The sequence below is a fragment of the Mastigoproctus giganteus genome, chromosome 2, assembly GCF_048544385.1.
Source record: "Mastigoproctus giganteus isolate SK-2022 chromosome 2, ASM4854438v1, whole genome shotgun sequence".
Classification (NCBI taxonomy): domain Eukaryota; kingdom Metazoa; phylum Arthropoda; class Arachnida; order Uropygi; family Thelyphonidae; genus Mastigoproctus; species Mastigoproctus giganteus.
Genome location: NC_143576.1, coordinates 186,662,553 through 186,684,170, shown reverse-complemented (window position 1 = coordinate 186,684,170; position 21,618 = coordinate 186,662,553). Strand labels below are relative to the sequence as shown.

The window sequence follows — 21,618 nt, the reverse complement described above, 5'->3', positions numbered from 1 at the left end:
TTTAATTCTCGTGCCATCTATGATGCTGAATGACAGTTTATTCGTGTGTGTATCACAACAGTTCAGTTTGGCTATAAAAACAGAATAGGCAGTTTGAGTTTTCATTCAGAATGTCAATTCAAATCTAACTAAATGTATGGAATGATGGACCATAGTCACAGATATAATTTTAATACTTGTCAGTATTATCTTTTGTATTCAGTGTGAAAAGAACATTCCACATAGCAAAAAATTCAAGATCAACCAATATGAAAAATAACATCACATACTGCAGCTAAAAAAGGAAAAGGGCGCCTCCGTAGCCAGGTGGGAAGGAGCAACAGTGCGTAGCACACGCTTCTTGATTAGACCGGGGTTCGAGCCCATCACCACCAAATACGGATGATGCGGAAAGGTCAGGGAATGACCACCGCACATCCCGGAGCAATATGGCCTTAGTTGCTAATGCTCCTAAAAACCAAACAACAACAAAAAAGGAAAAGAAGAAAAAATTGCCATAACTGTGATTTTTAACCAAACCATATACCTGAAGAGAAGAATTACAACTTTGTAAAGGAACTGTGCCTTAAATAAGCAGAAATACCCTTTCAATAAGTAAGCGATTCAGTTTTCAAACAATTTTTGGAAAAAATATTGTATAAATAAGAACATTTTACCTTGAAAAAGAATTATCTTAATGCTATTTATAATAACATAATTTGAAAAATTCATCAAGATACTGGAGAAGAGTGTATCTGGATGTCTGCTGATGAAATGCCAAATGCCTGTGGCTGTTATACTGCACATTTAGTTTGTGATAAATTAGAAAAAGAATATTTCCATCATTTCTTTGCTTGTAAAATTCTTAAAAACAGGAATCACAATTGCAAGGTTTAGTATTAGTAGGAGCAAATGATGCAAGAAAACAAGCTTATAAAGCATCAGTCAAAAAAAACTTCCCACATCACCTGACCATCCCATCTAATAATTTTCATAGTTCTTCCTTGAATTTATTTAAACTGCCTGCTTTTGCAACAACAGATAGAATTTTATTCCAATAATCAACCACCCACTGGCTGAAGTCAAAAAGAGAATAGATATCCTGCAACCTTTGGTGCTTGAGATTGTCACACATATTCTCTCAGATATACCAGACAAGCTGTGCTTGCTACCTGGGGGTCTAAAATGCTGATGGAACTGATATTCGGGTGACACTCAAATCAAATGGATCCAATTCCGGCGAAGTTCGGACAGTCTGTGACAGCCAAATCCTCTGCTTGCACCTTCACGATAGTGGGACTGTTAGTAATCCTAGGTAAACCCTCATGTGCAAGCACACTGTGGGTGACCACCCAAGTGCGAACAAACTTAGGCAGTGTTCGAGGTGTAGTGCCAACACCACACGGAGGAACGCCGCCCCTCTGTGTTACCAGGCAATACTAGGTGGTAGATGACTCTCATCAACTGGTGCAATACCACCACTTTGTTTATTGGAGTCTTGAAGTGGTGAAAAATCCATGTTTAGGATCTAGAGCTAAGTTCAAATTAACGATTCCCCATCTCTTCCATCATGCAATTTGACTGATGACTTTTGAGGTTATGATGAACATCATGGCGAGATCCAATCGTCCTTACATTTCAAGAAATGTAAGGACGATTGGATGTACAGCTCTAAAACGGTGTTCGCAGGGCGGCCACTAGTTAGTACACCGGACCGACCCTATTGGTAACTCTTCAGGAGGCTTCCAGATCAGCTAGTTTATAATCTTGATACCTCTACTCTGCCAGTGACTGGAGGGAGTCCGAGTAGTGTGTATGCGGGGGGCATTGTCGAGGCCACGTTATGTCAAGGATCTGGGTATATTCTTACCATGTGTACACCATATCCAAAAATTTCATTACTTCATACAAGCATGTCCCACCCACTTTTTCTTACTACTGAATACATCATGAATTGTTAAACTAATAGAGTAAGCTTATCTGCAAAAAGATCTAAACCTCCCAAATTCCTAATTCATTTCACAAATATAAGTGGTCTGAATTCTAATCTCAACGATTTCCACTTCCACTTGCAGTCTGCCAAACACCATGTACTTTTTTCTGACAGAATCTGTTATCAGTTAATTCAACTACTGCTCAGTTCAGTTGCCCAAATTATTCACTGTATGATTCCTTTCATCTCAAAGGTGGTACTTCTGCATATGTCTGCTCCCATATTCCCTATCAGAGATTTGGTAATTTGGAATCTCCTCTTTTTGATCTTCTCTGGCTTAAAATCTCTCTACCTCATTTTGTCAAATTTATCTGTTGTGTCTACCGTTCTCCCAACTCCACTAAATACTTGGAACTCTTTTGACTTCCTCTCTTTGCAACTTGACTTTCTCCAGTCCAACTTTCCTAATAGTGAGGTAATTTTACTTGGTGATTTTAATGTTCACAACTTCAGCTGGCTTCCATTTTCTAGTCACACTGACCCAGCTGGTCGAGATGCTGAGCCTTTTGCAATTAATGACCTTGCACAGATTGGTCATTTACTTACCAGATTACCAGACAATCATAACTATACAGTCAACACACTTGATCTTTTTCTCACAAATAACCCATCTAAGTACACGGTCAAGGTGAATGGTCCTTTAGGCACCTCAGATCACAACTTGGTGATTGTCTCTTCACCAATGGAGCCTTTATCTCATGGCTAGTCCCAAACTAGTGTTGCATTACAAGAATGCAAAATGGGATGACCTGCGAGGTTTCTTTTCTTCTTTTCCTTGATCAGATACTGTTTCAAAACTTCTGATGTCAACGTTTGTTCGGAATCCGTCAGCGAAATTATTCTTGTAGGAATGGAATCCTTATTGTACACTCACTTTAAAATCTCGTCCCTTATCTAAACGTTAGTTTTCCAATAAATGTTCTAAGGCTGTTCAAAAGAAGAATGTTGCATATCGCAATTGGCTTGTTTCCAATTCTTCCGTTTCATTTTCTGCCTACAAACAATTGTAAAGCAGTTATTAATCAGTCCAAACTAGATTTTAAACAGGCTAAGAATAGAAAACTTGCTTCTTGCCATAATGGCAGCTTAGGAATCTGGTCAAAGCTATTGGCCGCAACTTTTGCCCATCTCTGCTCCTACCTCTGTCAGAGCCAGATGGTTCTGTTGTCACTTCAGCCAAGGATAAAGCTGAAATGCTAGCATCCCATTTTTCTTCCAACTCATGTATTAATGATCTTGGTAAAACACCTCCCACCATTCCCAACATGCTCCATTCAATGCCTCCTGTGGTCTTCCATCAAAAGGTTGTCAGAAGGATTTTGATGAATCTTGATGCTAAGAAAGCTCCAGGTGCTGATGGTATTTCTCCGCTTGTTCTCAAAACCTCTGCTCCTGAAATTACCCCTGTTCTTTGCCGTTTTTTTTCATTTTCTTATTCCAAAGGTGTTTTTCTCTCCCTTCTGCTTGGAAATTTGCTCATATCCAGCCAGTTCCTAAAAAGGGTGACAAATCCCTCTCATCCAATTATCATCCCATTGCAATTACTTCTCCTCTTTCTAAAGTAATGGAGAAATAACAACTGCCAACTCTTAAACTATCTACAAACTTTCCGTCTGATCAACGACCGCCAGTATGTATTCCATCAGTGTTGATCCACTGGGGATATTCTGGCTTATGTTATCCATTTATGGACAAATTCAATGGAAAAATTTGGTGAAACACAAGCAGTTGTTCTTGACATCTCAAAGGCTTCCGATCGTGTTTGGCATAAAGGTCTTCTAAACAAGTTTCCATCTTATGGTTTGCCAACTGTTTTTTGTAATTGGTTATCCAGTTTTCTCTCTGACCACTCACTGAGTGACAGTAGATGGTTCTCTGTCTTCTAACTTCTCCACTAATGATGGTGTCCACAAAGGTTCAAGTTCTTTCCCCCACTCTTTTCCTCTTGTATATTAATGACCTTCTTCCATTGACCGGAAATCCTATCCATTGCTTTGCTGATGATAGCACATTGCATTCCAATTTTGAGTTTGAGAAACGTCACCCTGCTCAATCAGCTTCAATTTCTCTAATATATGCTACCAATTCCTTAAATGCCGATCTCCAGGTAATTCTCCAGTGGGGCAATGACAACTTAGTTGATTTCAATCCTTCTAAAACTCAGTCCTGTCCTATATCCCACAAAAAGGATTCTTCTGCTCCTATGCTTATCTTTGGTGACACTCCGATTTCTAGGCAAGATGATATATCTCTTTTGGGGATTACCCTAACTTCTGATCTCTCTTGGCACAAGCACATTAGAAATAATTCTTCCCCTGCATATAAAAAGCTTGGTTTTCTCTCTCGCTCTCGGCGTTACTTTTCTTCCAAACAGCTGTTTACTCTTTACAAATCGTAAATCCGCCCTACCATGGAATATTGTTCCCATATCTGGGGTGGTACCCCCAAAACCTCTCTCAGGCTTCTTGATTCCGTTCAGAAGAGGGCAGTTAGGTTAATTAATGATTCATCTCTAACAGAGTCTCTCCACTTGCTGTCTCATAGATGTACTGTTTCTTCTGCATGCCTTTTCTACAGATACTTTCACGGGCACTGTTCTTCTGAATTTCCTTCTATAATTCCCGCTCTCTCTTTCAAAAACAGTCCGAACGTGCTGCCACAAGCCAACATCCATTTACTGTCCAACTTCAAACTCACAGAACCAACTTTTCATCTTCCTCGTTTATTCATTCAACTGCCATTTTCTGGAATAACCTTCCTTCATATGTATTTCCTGAAAATTAGTCTACAGAAGTTCATGTCTAATGACAAATATCTTCTTTCATCTTCTACCTCCAAACCCACGCATGGTACTAAGCACTATAGGTTCTAATACCTCTCATGTTTGGTTTTTTCATTAAAAAAAAACCCATTCTGCCTCAATTTATGTCCTGTCATGTGTGGAGTCTGAACAAGATGAATGCCATCAGCACTGTACTTCCTTAGTATCTAGGAACTGCAGTTTGCAGTATTGAAGTCTTTCCTGGCACTGTCAACCTAACCATTGCCTTGTACACTGGGTTAATCACCTCCTTATCCTTGCTAGCAAAGTTCCTGTATATCACTAACAAAACCCCTGGGCTGTCCTGGCAGCTTATCTACATTTTAGAGAACTTCATACCTGACTGTACAATTACAGGTATTTTTCATTTTCCACTACCCTGAGCATAGTACCACATGGTACATTAATCTGGATTACTGTTACCCATATGCAGTACCTTGCATTTGTCAATATTAAATCAACTGCCACTTCTCAGCCCATCTACCTAATTTTTCCAGATCTTGTTGTTACCTTGATTACTGTCATTAACTGCACTGCCAATGTTTGTTTTATCTGCAAACTTAGAATGATTACTTGCAATTATTATGGGCAGACTGAGAATCAACTCGTGGCAAAAAATTCTGCATTTTTGTTAGTGAAACTGCTTCGTATATGATAAAACCAGCTTCTGCATTACAGGCTTATACCCAAAAGTGATCCAAACTTGCTTAACCAATGACTTATAAAAGCATGTAGAAATAGTTCAGGAGAATTTTAGTGTAGTTAATAAAGTTATTTCTTGTAAAACTATAAAATATTTAATTTTATTAAATATTTTTGCACTATTGCAACACCGGGGTACATGCCCACCCATCAAAGAGAAGCCAACAAGCTTTGAAACGGTGCTGTCTGGGTGGTGGTATCCGCTGAGAATAAATAACAGTAGTCTTCTTCACTGGTGAAGTGTTACTTATTCGAGGTAGTACAATACCATGGCAACTCGTTATGAAGGCATTCACAATATGAGATGCAGTAGACTCTCGATTTTCCGGGATAGAGGGTGAAAAAATATTCTCGGATAATCGATTTCCCGGTTAATCCAAAAATACAGTATGTCTCCAACATACATAAGAGATACGTTCCAGGACTTCTTACGTAATTCGGTTTCACGTAACTCAGGAATGACTAATAAAATATTGCTACTATATCCCCGATCTGCCAAAATTACAAAAACCACATAATATCCTCAGAAGAATGAAGAAAAATAATTATATATTTTTAATTAATTCAATTAAAAACTTTATCTGGGGACAGCAGTGAAGTAACTGGAGTGGCCCATAAGAGAAGCAAACATAAAAGGAAGTAAAAACAGATATGTATTTTGTAGCCTTGGTTATTATTATAGTTGACCTTCATTTGTGCCAACCGCTTCTCATATCGTCTTTCTCCTTTGTGTCCACTGTTGCCACTGACAAATCTGAATTACGCACGATACATGTTATTAATGTTATTAATATGAAGTTTAACATTGACAAATGTAAAGTACTACATATGGGAAGCAGTAACCCCAGAGTAACGTATCACTCTGTGATACTACACTGACAGTGGTAGAGAATGAAAAGGACCTGAGGGTAATTGTGCAGGCAGATATGAAGTTTTCTGAGCAGTGCAGATGGTCTGCAAGAGTAGCTCATGGTGTCTTGTCAATGATATACAGGAATTTTTCTAGCAGGGATAAGGAGGTGATTATCAACTTGTATAAGGCAATGGTCAGGCCACACCTTGAGTACTGTATACAGGTCTGGAGACCTCATTTTAAGAAGGATGTAGAGCTGTTGGAACGAGCACAGAGAAGGGCAACAAGATTAGTGAATGGAACAAAGGGTTGCTCTTATGAAGAAAGGCTTAAGTTTTGCAAATTACAGTGTCTGGAGACTAGGCACCTGTGAGGTGATCTGATTGAGGTGTATAAAGACTTGAATGGGTTGAGCAAGCTCAATGCTGATTGGATTCTTCCACTTGCTCAGAATAATCGCCTATGAGGGCATAAATTCAAATTGAGGAAAGACAGTTGTAGGATAGATGTGTGGAAGTTTGCCTTTAGCCAGCGGGTGGTTGATTGCTGGAACAAATTTCCATCTGTCACTGTAGAAGTTGATAGCTTAAATAGATTCAAGGTAGAACTTTACAAACATTTGGAGTGAGTGGATGGGTGAAATAAGGGTTTCTTTTTGTTTTTTTTTTTGGCTGATGCTATATAAGCTTGCTTTCTTGTATCATGTGCCTTTGCTAATGCTAAGTATATGGCAATATTTCTTACAGATTGCATCAGATACGATTGACATGTGTAGGTGATGACGTAATATTGCATCAGCTGTTACTTTCAGCTATATAAGCGCGCTTTGCAAGAGTTGCAGTCATTCCTTGCTTGTGTCAGGATGGCGAGTTACAGGCAGTTGACACCATGAAGGAAGAGCAGTCTTATTGCTTTACATGAGGAAGGATATTCTTCCCATCATATTGCTTATAGTGTGTTTTATAATCAGTCGACAATGAGTAGATTTCTTTCCAAACCCAAGAATACTGATTCTGCTGATAGGAAAAAAGGAACCGGATGCAAACGAGTCTCTATGCCAAAACAGGACCAAGTTTTGAAGCGCTTATGCCTTAAAAACCGTAAAGCTTCTTCGTCTTAGCTGAAAAGAGAATGGAAAGAACATACAGGAGTGGTAGGTAGCAAGTGCAGTAACAGTCAGAAGACGCCTCTTAAAAAATGGACTTGTAGCCCGTCGTTCTAAGAAGCCCCTCCGCACACAAAAAATTCAAAATACCCGATTAATTTGGTGTAAGGAGCATGTCAAATGGACCCCCGGGCAGTGGAAGTCAGTTATTTTCTCAGATGAGAAGAAATTCAACCTGCATGGCTCTAATAGGAGACAAATGATACGGGGGTGCATTTCGTATCGCAGAGTAGGTCACCTGCAGCTTATAAAAGGTTCCGTAAATGCCAATGGACACCTGGCTATATTGGAAGGCAAATTGCTGCCAACCATTAGAGACCATTTCAACCTGCCAAATAACTGCATCTTTCAGGACGACTCTGCTCCTTGTCATCAGGCAAAAAGTGTAAGTAGGGACTTCTGTAGTTACTTTAGCTTCATTTCTGCATTAGAGGTTCGACAGCAATGTGTTTACATTTGTTACAGGTGAAAAAATGGTTGGAAGAATGATCCATTACAAGTCTTAGCTGGCCAGGAAACAGCCCAGACCTGAATCCTATAGAGAACTGTTGGCATCATGTGGAATCTGCAGTTGCCAGAAAGAAACCAAAGACCCTTCTTGAACTTCAGGAAGCCATAATGTGTTTAGAACCACGAACTATCAGTTGATTATCATCAGAAATTGATCTTGTCAATGCCTCGACAGTGTGCTGCTGTCATCAGGGCCAGAGGCGGTTCAACTAAATATTAGTTTGAACGTGGTGAACTTTTCATTTTGTTTTTCATTTAAAATAATAAACTGAAGCAAATTGAGGGCTTGTGATAACATTTCAGCCATAATTGTCGTGTTTACCAAAATATTGTATAAAGGTTGCAAATGCTAATTTCAGAATATTTTGAGAGCACCTGTCAAATATTACTTAGCTTTCCCTTAACTATTAATAAATATCTTTTGTTTATATTTCTATTTGTGACACTAGTCATTAACGTAACGTGCCATCGCCAAAAAGGGTTAGAAATGTGAAATTCCTAGGTGAGGCACTTGCTTTGAACACCAGTGTATATTATATATATAATTTACAATGTAAAATAAGAAAAAAACCATCAAAATTTAAATACTTGAAATTAGGCTTAGACTGTGTAAAATTTATTTATTTATTACTAACAGCATCTGACAATCATGTATGTTAGACGTTTTCTCCTCTGTTTCTTTAGTGACTGCAAAATTAGAAATATAACAGTTTACCTTTTAATTATCTTTATTGTATTTTTAATCTAAACAAAGTTGTCTCTCTTAATTTAACTGAAACAAAAGTTGTCAGAAAAACACCAACAAACCAAACTGACAACTATCTCTTATAGCTAATATGCTCTAGCACCTGATACTCTGGACCACGTATCATTCTTATTTGATTGGCTAAAACTTTGTAGGAATAACTAAGTAATGACTGGCTGGAATAAGGTAGGATTAGCTGCCTAGATTGCCCTGGGCTATCAGGTGGGACCTCCTCAGATTACTGATTGGGCTATGGATGTTTGTAGCACTATTTCTGCTGGGTTTCTTTTTTTAATTGGTTTAGGCTATTTTTGAACATATGGATCTGGTTCTTATCTATCTGCATCCTTTTGTTTCAGCTTATATTGTTTTCTATTGCCCCAATTGTAATTGTTTGTTTATATAATCTCCTCTTGTTGAAACTGTGGTGGCTTAGGAAAACTTCCAATTGTCAATGGAAGGTAGGATCTGATTTTGTTTTTCTGCTATTGACTATGTCCAATTTGTGTTCTCACTGTCACAAACAAAAAATCCATTTACTCTATCCAGTGAAATTATTACAATCTTGTGACCAGAGTTCCTGGTCACAAGAGTAATAAATTTGGGTGAAATAGGAAATTTGGGAAGGTGTTTTTTTTTTTTTTTGTTTTTTTTTAATACTGTTTTGGTTAGTGAATATTTGGTTATTAAATATTTTCTGGTAATTTTTGCTATTTTTTTTTTTTTTTTTTCACTTATTAGGTGCATACAGAATATATGTTAAATGGTGTTGTTCTTACCTTCAGGGCACTGGGATTGTTTCATTTTAATCTATAATTTTTATGGTTCTGTTTATGAGCCTGCTAGGACACTCATTGTTTCTGAAGGTGTAATAAATATATTTTAATTCATTCTGGAGGACCTGACCTTTAGAACGGCAACAGGCTCTCAAAATGAATCATTTTAAAATTCCTATTTTAGTTCCTAAGAGTGACTGGAGGTGTACTGTAGAACCTATCCCATGTTGGTTTCCTATATATCTTGGTAATTAGATAGTATGAATAAGAGCTGTACTACTCAATATGTTTTACGTTGATAATAATATTAGTAAAATAATAAGAGGAGTTTACCTCAATATAGTACGTAGAACACTTCCGTATGATACCCTCCAGAAATTAAAACGGAAAAAACGAAAAAAAACGACAACTTGCCGGTACATTAGAGTAAAACATAAATAATTAAATAATCAATTTAACACAATTCAAATCAATTTAAAACAATTAAAAATCAAATTAACGCAATTAAAAGAATCTAACGAAAATATTCAAAACGATTTTCCTTCCTTTTTAGGAAGTCGCGTTTCTTTTATGTTATTCACTACTTGGTTAACTTGTTGAATAAATACATCTTTTTGTGGAACATTACGAAGTCCAAATTCAATATCAATTACGCATTGTTTTTTAGGCAGTTTTCAAGGTGGTAAATTATAATTTAGTCCTTTGGATAAAAACGAAATCTGGTCCTGCGATAGTGTACGAGAGGAAAGATTTGTAACCTGTTGATATGTCGGTTCGTTGGATACTGGGTGAGGGGGTGTTCGTGAACTAGCTGACATATTCTGTGGTAGCACAGTTGTGTGTCTGTGGGGGGGATGTCACCCAAATTGTATGAACTTGGTTACAAGCACGCGACAATGTGTTAGAATTCGCATGAACGTGTCTTGACCTATCCGATAATGTTTGCAACTTATTAACGTGTCTGTTTTTTTATTTCTGAAGCCTGTGCTTCCCGTCGCAAATCGAAAATATTTTACTCTAATGTACCGGTAAGTTGTTGATTTTTTCGTTTTTTCCGTTTTAATTTCTGGAGGGTATCATACGGAAGTGTTCTACGTACTATATTGAGGTAAACTCCTCTTATTATTTTACTAATATCTTGGTAAGGAGTCATCCTTCTTGTATTGTTAAATTTAGATCTAAAAGGCTAGGTTTTTCTCCTGTTCAGCTTCCATTTCTGAAGAAGATTTTAAGATGAGGCTATAAATGAACATATGAAAATCTGGAGTTCTTGTTGTCCATGTGGCCAACATGGACAACAAATCCAGAATTTTCATATGTTCATTTATAGACAGACTGAAGAAATTGATAGGTACTTTGCCTTGTGAATAGAACTATTCATTTTTATTATTTATGGACTGTGATCTATGGTTTACAAAGTTTGTAAACCATAGACCACAGTCCATAAATAATAAAAATGAGAAATGAGAAATAATACATTTTTGATAAATGAGAAATGATTGTGTTGGTTTGTCAAGGTGCCAACTGTCATGTTCGCAATTAGTTTTTCTTGTATTACATCAACAGTTACATATGAATTTAACTCCTAGTACTAAGAGTTATATTCATATGTAACTTTTGCTGTGTGTCTAACCAGAGATATTTCTTCCACATAGCATTTGGCTGCTCAATTAGACTGAACACATTACTCACCATGCAACAAGAAATAACTAATTCGTGTCATCTGGTATCTGATGAGAGTTCAGTAAGACCCAAAACAGTTGTGAAAGTAGAGTCTTGTGAGAAAAACAGATTTGCCTCTTTTGGCAGTGTAAGGAATAACAGATTTGTCCCTTTTGGAGCAAGAATCAACTAATCTTTTTAGTTAAATAACACCAATTTGGTGATGTTATTCAAGTAAAAATGATATTTGTAATTTTAAGTTAACTCATGATAATGAATTCATTTCTAAAATAAGAATACAGTAAAACGTTGATTATCCGTGTAATTCGGGGACACTAGAGCTGGATAACTGAAATCAAAATTACATTTTTATTTGATTAAATAACTTCCAAAACATGTAAAATCATAAGGTATTACATGTACAACCCTTCCCTATCTCTTCCATCATGCAGTATGATTGATGACTTTTGAGGTTATGATGAACGTCGTGGCGAGATCCAATATTCCTTACATTTCGAGGGTACAGCTCTAAAACGGTTTTCGCTAGTTAGTACACCGGACTGAACCTATTGGTAACTCTCTAGGAGGCTTCCGGATCAGCTAGTGTATAATCTTGCTACCTCTACTCTGCCAGATAGTGACTGGAGGGAGTCCGAGTAGTGTGTATGCGGGGAGCATTGTCGAGGCCACGCTATGTCAAGGATCTGGGTATATTCTTACCACATGTACGCCATATCCAAAAATTTCATTACTTCATACAGCATGTCCCACCCACTTTTTCTTACTGTTGAATACACCATGAATTGTCAAACTAATAGAACAAGCTTATCTGCGAAAAGATCTAAACCTCCCAAGGACTTCCTAATTCATTTCACAAATATACGTGGTCTCAATTCTAATCTCAACGATGTCCAAATCTTGTCCTGCTCAATCAGCTTCAATTTCTCGAAAATCTGCTACCAATTCCTTAAATGCCGATCTTCAGGTAATTCTCCAGTGGGGCAAAGACAACTTAGTTGATTTCAACCCTTCTAAAACTCAGTCTTGTCTTATATCTCGCAAAAAGGATTCTTCTGCTCCTATGCTTATCTTTAGTGACACTCCAATTTCTAGGCAAAAGAATATATCTCTTTTGGGGATTACCCTGACTTCTAATCTCTCTTGGCACAAGCACATTACAAATATTGCTTCCTCTGCATCTAAAAAACTTGGTTTTCTCTTTCGCTCTCGGCGTTAATTTTCTTCCAAACAGCTGCTCACTCTGTATAAATCGGAAATCCGCCCTGCCATGGAATATTGTTCCCACATTTGGGGTGGTGCCCCCAAAACCTCTCTCAGGCTTCTTGATTCCATTCAGAAGAGGGCAGTTAGGTTAATTAATGACTCATCTCTAACAGAGTCTCTCCACTCGCTTTCTCATAGACGCACTGTTTCTGCTGCATGCCTCTTTTACAGATACTTCCATGGGCACTGTTCTTCTGAATTGGCTTCTATAATTCCCGCTCTCTCTTTCAAAACAGTCCGAACACGTGCCGCCACCAGCCAACATCCATTTACTGTCCAACTTCAAACCCACAGAACCAACTTTTCATCTTCCTCATTTATTCATTCAACTGCCGTTTTCTGGAACAACCTTCCTTCATACGTATTTCCTGAAAATTACAATCTACAGAAGTTCAAGTCCAATGTCAACAAATATCTTCTTTCGTCTTCTCAACCTCCAACCCAAGCACGGTACTAAGTACTATAGGTTCTAATACCTCTCGTGTTTGGGGTTCACATAAAAAAAAAATATATATAACAACAGTAATATTTTATACATTTTGATAGAAAGTCTGTGATTTTTGATTGTTTTTTTTTTTTGTAGCATTATTTTTTCTTTTACTTTTCTTGTGTCCACAAATTTGTAAAATTTCAATATAATCTACCTCCTCTTGACTTTCCACAAATTTAAGTAATGTCTCTGCCGCTGTTAGGGCTTCATTACAACTTACTTTGCAAGCTGGATGTAGTTTCTCATCATCGTCAGGTCCAGCCTGGATCCAGCCTTAATCCAAAGTGTTCTTGCACACTTTGGATTAAGTTATTGTCGGTCATTTTTTCAGGTTCATTTTTGTCTATATTTAATCATTGATTAACACTTGCCTTCAATATTTTGAACTGAGTTAAAAATATCAGGAACAATTTCTACAATGTTATTTGAGTCTCCCACGTCCAAGTTATTTTTGGCAATTATAAAGTCATCAGGCAATTTTTTTCTGAATTATTTTATAATTGTTTCGCTTTTAACTTCCACCCATGCAGTAGAAATGTTATAGATGGCATCTTTAATTGTTAGTGACTTCCAAAATAAAAGAGGATTCTTTTCTTCTGTGATAAAGTCCATCAAGGTCTTTCTATACGATTGTTTCATGCTCTCAACACCCCCTGGTCCACAGGTTGTACCAGTGGTGTTACATTGGGTGGAAGATAAATGGCAACAATATCGCCATTTTCTGCAGAGAGTTTTTCCAATGGAGGATGGGATGGAGCATTATCTAATAACAAAATTGCTTTGTGGGGGAGACCTTTACGAGACATATTTTTTAACGTGAGGAACAAATTTATCTGTCCACTACTTTTCGAATATATCCTAGTCATACATGCTGATCGGTGAATATAATAATCTGTTGGAATATTTGTAGTGCCCTTAAACTTCTAGATTTTGAATTTTTCCCACTACAGTTAATTTTAATTTGTCATCCCCTGAAGCATTTGTGTAGCATAAAACTGTTACCCTGTCTGCTAATTTTATATCTGGTGCATTTCTTTCTTGTACAGATGCCAACGTGCGATTGGGCATTGCTCACCAATAAAGTCCTGTCACATCTGCGTTGTAAATTTGTGATGGAATAAGACTTTTTTTCTTTAATAATCATAGCTAATTCATCACAGAATAAAGTTGCTCCCATATTATCTGCACTGAGCTTTTCACCCTGTATCTCTAACTCCCTTATACCATGCCTGTCTTTAAATTGTTTCAATCAACCAGATGAAAATTTAGGTGTTCTAGGCATTTCTAATTTATCAAAAAAGTATTTTGCCTTGTTTAAAATTATTGGTCCAGATATTCGAGTTCCTTCAGCTCTTTGTTGTAAAAACCACTTTATCATTATGCTTTCAAGTTGTTCATTTGTAGCACTTTTTAACGATTTTCTTTGTGAAGCACAAGCAAATGTGTCACATTTAGAAACAAATTTATCTATATTGGGCTGGTTTTTAATGATGTTCCATACAGTTTGCTGGCCAATTCCAAATTTGTCTGCAAGCTTTGAAACACTTTCACCTTTTTCACATCTTTTAATAATTTCCAGTTTTTTTACACTGTTAAAACAACTCATTTTTGTTTACTTGACATTTTACCTGCATTTGAAATGCAAGATAACTATTATATACAACATGCGGCAAGCACAAGAACAAACTTTCATGATGTTTAATAGACAAATGCAGCAGGTGTTTCAAGACACTTGATTTCACATCTGGGGGTGTAAAAATATCTGATGTGATTTACCAAGTGGCAAAACGAGAGACGTGACAGTGATTTCCTGTATGTACTTTACGAATCCACTTGCACAGATAAATAATATTCTTTAAATGTTTGTTAAAAATAAAACTACATATGTATAGCACGTATACATATATATACACCACATACATATAACTTTCATCAGTTATCCAGGGTTCAATTACCCTATGGATAATTGAGCCCAGATAACTCATGAAAGAGTACATTACTGTAATTCCAAGCATGCCACTATTACTGACAGATAGAAAAACAGAATGCAGAGATGTATTTATAATTTAATTAAACATGTCCAAGCCAATTCTTTTCTTTAACTCCTGGCACACTGTTGGAGAAACCAAAAATGATTTTTTTTTTTTTCTCAGACCTTCCTTTTGCTTTCACACATCTTAGCCTCAATCCACATTATTATTATAAAAAAAATTTTTCCCCTTTATGGGATTTTCCCCGCTCCACGACAGTTACTGGTACCGAGTGCATGGGGTGGTTCGTTGGGTCTAGTTACTATTATCATTGTTCCTGTTGGTCAAGAAACTCTCTTACTATCCTACAGGTGTTCAGGATTGCAGCTTTCTGGAGTTCTATGTAAGTGTTCTCAGGGAGGCCTATTGTTGCTAGGTCATACAGAGGCTCTTTGGCACCATACAGGTGGTTGACAAGATGATCAAGATGGTCATTACTTGTTCCATAGGCACCTCCGTAGCCAGGTGGGAAGGAGCGGCAGTGCGTAGCACACGCTTCTTGATTAGACCGGGGTTCGAGCCCTTCACCACCAAATACGGAGAATGCAGAAAGGTCAGGGAATGACCACCGCATATTCCCGGAGCAATATGGCCTTAGTTGCTAATGCTCCTAAAAACCAAATAACAACAACAACTTGTTCCAAATGCCACATGTCTTTGACTTCCTGTCTTAGGTTTGAGTACTTCCAGTCTTTTCCTTGTATGTTTTTGAAGGTTTCTAGTATTCAGTACTGCTATGTTGATTAGACAGGTAGCCATTTCCTTCTTGTCAATGAGAATTGTCTAGGCTGTTGTGCAAGATCGTCTTGTCCATCACTATGGCACAATCCCAATATAGTTTGTGGGTAGAGGTCTCTAGTATGGCCTGAGGCTTGTACTTGTAATATAGTAGGTATTTTTGGCTAGCTTCTGATGTATTATCCTAGCCACCTGATCATGTCTGTGAGTGTAATCCATCTGGGTAATCACCCTACATCCTGTGGTGATGTGCTGGATTGCTTCTGGGACCAGGTGGCACCGTTGACATATGTCATCTGTTATTCTGGGGTCCTTAGTCACATATTTCCTGTAGTTCCTAATGTTGATTACCTGGTCTTGGATGGCGAGCATGAATCCTTCAGTCTCAGGGAAGAGCCTTCTGTTCATGATTGAAGTGTCGGAAGCCATCTTATCAAGACTACTTATATAGGCTTGATGGAGGTCACTGTAGTATCTGCCATGGAGTGTCTCCTTCACCCATCTTTCTATCTTTGTTTCTTCTGTCTGTGTCAATGTGGTCTCCTTGTTGAGGTTGAGTGCTGTTTGTCTATCTTTCTTATGGCTTGGTAGATTGGCACTGTGTTTTCCTGAAAGTAATCGCACAGGTTCTTAATCACCGCCTTCTCTTGTTCAATGAGATCAGTCGATCCCCTCCTTCCTACTTTATGGGCTATGGTGATTCTCTTGATGGCCAACTTCAGGTGATGTTGGCAGCTCTTGGTCATCATTATCCTGGTCAATCTCATAATCTCCTCCAACTTGGTGTTGGTCCAATCTAAGATCCTGAAAGAATACATTAGTACTGGGAATTCATAAGTGTTTATGACTGTGACCATGTTCCCGCCATTCAGCTTTGATTTTAGCAGGCTTCTGAAACTCTGATGGTACTTCTCAGTTAGGCAGGCCTTGATCTCCTTGTGTTCTAATTAGTGGGCCTACATCATCCCCAGGTAGTAGTAGTAGTGGCATGTGATGCAAGAAAGCAAGTGTATGAGCTTATGCAGCATCAGCCAAAAAAAAAAAAAAAAAAATCACACCATTCCCTCCAAAGGACCGTCCAGTTCCTCCTTAAATTTATTCAACCTATCAACTTCCACAACGACAGATGGAAGTTTGTTCCAGCAATTAACCACCCGCTGGCTAAAGGAAAATTTCCGCACATCTATTCTACATCTGTCTTTTCTTAATTTGAATTTATGCCCCCTTAGGTTCGTAATCTGAACAAGTGGAAGGATCCCATCAGAATTCAGCATACTCAACCCATTCAAGGCCTTATACACCTCAATCAGATCACCGCGCAGATGCCTAGTCTCCAGCCACTGCAATTTGCAGAACTTAAGCCTCTCTTGGTAAGAGGAGCCCTTCATTCCCCTCACCAATCTTGTTGCCCTTCTCTGTACACGCTCAAGTAAATCTACATCCTTCCTAAAATGAGGCCTCCAGACCTGTACGCAGTACTCAAGGCGTGGCCTGACCATTGCCTTATACAGAGGGACAATCACCCCCTTCTCCCTGCGAACAAAATTCCTATATATCATTGACAAAACCCCATGACCTGCCCTGGTAGCCTGTCTGCATTGCTCAGAAAACTTCATATCTGACTGCACAATTACTCCCAGGTCTTTTTCATTTTCTACCACCTTAAGTGTAGTACCACACAGTTGGTACGTTTCTCTGGGGTTACTTCTACCCATATACAGTACTTTGCATTTGTCAAGGTTAAACTTCAGTTGCCACTTCTTAGCCCATCTGCCCAAATTATCTAGATCATGTTGCAGTAGCACACTGCCATTACTGTCATTAAAAACCCTGCCAACCTTTGAATCATCTGCAAACTTCGACATTAAGCCTGATGTACCTTCATCAATTTCATTGATAAATATACAAAACAACAGTGGACCAAAAACCGAACCCTGTGGGACTCCACTAATAACATTAGTCCACGAAGATCAGCACCCATTGATTACCACCCTCTGTCTTCTCCCACTTAACCATCCTTTTATCCATTGTAGCAACTTAACCTTAATACCATTCTGCTCCAATTTGTACAATAGTCTTCCATGCGCAACAGTGTCAAAAGCTTTCCTAAAATCCAAATATATGATATCAAAATTATTTTTTGCATCCAGTTCCTTTGTAACCACATCATAATATCCTATCAAATTTGTCAGACAAGACTTTCCCTTAACAAACCCATGCTGTGTCTGAATTATTGCTGCAGTTTTGTCTAGATGATCCTGCAATGCATCTTTAACCAGTGATTCCATTATTTTACCAGGAACAGAAGTTAAACTAACTGGTCTGTAATTACTCGTGTCACCCTTCGATCCCCCTTTGTGAATTGGGGATACATTTGCACATCTCCAGTCCATGGGAACCTCCCCTGAGTCCAAGGACGCTCTCATAATTATGGCTAAGGATTTGCTTAGTTGCTTTGCTGCCTCCTTTAATATAACTGGATAGATCCCATCCATCCCAGATGCTTTTCTTACGTTTAACTTCAACAATTTCTCTTCCACTTTGCTCTCAGTTATTACAAAATCATTAAGTATCCTGCTACAATTTGATAACCTTCTGTCATTTTCAAACCTTAATAATTCCTCACGTGTGAATGTAGATGCAAAATACTCATTCAGTTTGTTTGCTATCTGAGCAGGATCATCAACAGTCGAACCATCGATGTCAAGTGGACCAATCTGATTCATCCCCTTCCTTTTAGAGTTTATATAAGTAAAGAAATCCTTGCTGTTTTTCTTAGCATCTTTTGCCAAGGATTTCTTGTAATCTGCCTTCGCCTGCCGAACCTGCTTTGTGACCTGATTACAGACTAACTTATATCTGCCATAGGCTTCTGAGTCGCTTGATAATTTATATGCATCCCATGCATTTTTCTTCTCTGTTACGAGTCTCATTAGTTCATTTGACAACCATTTAGGCCTAAACCTTGAACAATATTTCTTAATAGGTATGAAACTTTTAGTAGCTTCCACGAGTAATTCCTTGAATGCTTCCCACTTAGAATTTACTGTTGGTAACATCGTCAGTTGATCCCACTGTACAGAATTTAAAAACTGTCGGAGACCACTGTACTTGCCTTTACGGAAGCAAAAACCCTTTCCTTTACCCCTGATGGTAATTAAATCTTTAAGTAAATCCCACGTTAGTACACTGATAACATTTGTCTTCAGATCACATTTGTCACTGTGATCACTGCCACCTAGTGGTTCTTTTATCTGCAAATTCCTAATACATGAATGATCACTGCTGATAACCAGATCAAGAGTATTACTTTCTCTGGTTGCCTCTCGAACATGCTGCTGTAAAAAAGCAATCATCCAATAAATCCACAAAAGTCTGACTAGTGTGTGAGTGACCAACCCACAAGTTCCAGTCAATATCTGGGAATTTAAAATCCCCCATTATAAGACATTCCGATTTACTAGCCCACTATTTCTCTGTACAATTGTTCATTGTACTCATTCAAGTCATTAGGCCTATAACACACTCCTACTCTTATTTTTGCTTTTGCAGTGCTTATGTCACACCAAACTGACTCAACAGTGCACTGTTCATCTATATCAACTGGATGCACTTCTTTTGATTTTATGTTTTTCTTAATTAACAGCATAACACCTCCTCCCTTCCTATCCTATCTATCCTTTCTGTACACATTGTACTCCCCAAATTCCAGTTCGGCATTCCTAATATCTGTGTGACACCACGTCTCTGATATCCCAACAATATCCGCCTTTGATGTCTTGACCAACACTTCAAATTCATCAAATTTATTTACTATACTTCTAGCATTGGTATACATGCACCTATTCTTATTTTTAGTTACTCTAACACATCCCATATACCCACCTGTTTCACGATGACTGCCATCCGACCCTGAAACCCCCAACACCCCTCGCTCCAGGTCGCTACTTATTCTAATAGAAGTTGTGCAAGAATCACCTTCACCTCTGCCTGCGGCTACTGTTTAACTATTAGTCCTTGTATCCCCCCAAGCTATCAGTTTTCCGACCCACCTAACACTGCCTCAATAGCATCAGCAAATATTCTTGCACCCTTTCTATTTAAGTGTATCCCATCCCTGTAGAAGCAGCCTCTCCTGTTAACAAGTACAGTCCAGGCTGAAAAAAATTCTATCCCTTGAGCCTTGCACAATCTTTCCAGGGCCGAATTGATTGACAAGGTTCTCATCATATACTCCCTCCTATCGTGTCTGGGCAGAATTGCAGACACTTTCAAATTCAACCCTAATTCACGGCTTTTTTTCATCAGTGACCTGTACTTGTTAAGTAATTCTGCCGGTCTCCTACTCTTAATATCATTAGTGCCAACGTGTACAACTATATCACCTTTTGTGCCCCTAAAAGATGATATCTGCTCTATGTCATCAACCTTTGCCCCTGCAGACATACACTGGTCCTGTTCCACCTATCCTTTTTACAAAGCATGTTTCCCGTTTCCCTGACAATAGAGGTATTTGTATGTCTCTTCCTCTGCCATGGATTCAATCTCTTCACCAGTTTTCAGCTGGTAGTTTTGTCTAACTAGATATCCTTGATGCAATCCATGGGTCTTGCATTTGTCTAGGCCAAATTGTGTCCTGATGTCAGTGCAAACTCTGGTGATCCGGAGTAGCTGTTGGAGTTGATTCTCAATTGTGGCATAGAGTTTGATGTCATCCCTGTACATCTAGTTAGAGAGGATGTACAAGTTATTCCTCCCTTCTTTTAGGGTATAGCCATACTTGCTGTTTTTAAGCATAGTGGACAATGGGTTGAGTGCTAGACAGAACCATAGTAGCCATACAGACAGGTCATGAAGTTCTTGACCTCGATGGTGGTCATGGTTGCTTCTAGGAAGTTTGTCAGGGTCAGGTTGAATTTGTACACCAAGTGGACAGAAATCATGGGATACCTACCTAGTAACGGGTAGGCCCATCTTTCGCCCAGATAAGGGCAGTCACATGGCGAAGCATTGATTCAACTAGTTCACAAAAGCATTCCACACGTCTGCATTTTTTTGATTTCCATTTATGCTTGCTGCTCCACTGGTCCATAATTCTGTCGCATTCCTGGGTGGAGGATCCAAAGCTCGAACAGACCTTTCCACAGCATCCCAAAGATGCTCTACAGGGTTCATTGTCCAGTGAATGGGGAGGCCATTCCGTGGTGGTAAAATCTGCGGAATGCTCTTCGCACCATGTTCTAGTCACCACAGCTTTGTGGGCAGGTGCATTGTCCTGCTGGAAGAGTCCATTGCCCTGTGGGTATGTGATGACCATGAATGGATGCAGATGGTCTTCAAGGATCGACACGTAACCTGGACTGTTCAGAGATGCATCTAGATGTACCAGAGGTCCCATCCTGTGCCAGTTGAATACAACCCAGACCATTACCGACCGTCTACCTGCCTGAACAGTTCCTTGTTGACATGACGGGTGCATAGCTTTGTGCAATTTCCACCAGATACACACCTTTCCATCTGCTCGAAATAACTGGAAAATGGGACTCACTGGACCAGGATACCCGTCTCCAATCGTCCAAGGTCCAGTACCGATGTTCTTTCGCCCAGATGAGGCGTAGTCCAATGTTGTGGTGTTAGCAATGGGACTCTGGTGGGTCAGCAGCTCCCATAACCTATTGCGGCTAATGATCACCTGATGGTCTTGGTGGAGACATTTCTGGCACCTCACTCGTTGAAGTTGGCGGTGATTTGTGTCAATGTCGCTCTCCGGTTGGCTGAAACAATGCGAGACACGTCAACAGCCACGTTCATCCACCACCTTTCTCTGTCCGTAATGAAATGTTATTCCAGAAATGGCGTATTCGCGATAC

The 21,618-nt window shown here is 38.8% G+C and overlaps 1 protein-coding gene across 1 annotated transcript in view; it reads right to left on the bottom strand.

The window, feature by feature from the left end:
• The window catches only part of LOC150089839 (dihydrolipoyllysine-residue succinyltransferase component of 2-oxoglutarate dehydrogenase complex, mitochondrial), a 286,282-nt gene that overhangs the window by 241,251 nt on the left and 23,413 nt on the right, over positions 1–21,618 (bottom strand). The gene's annotated exons all lie outside the window — the stretch shown is intronic.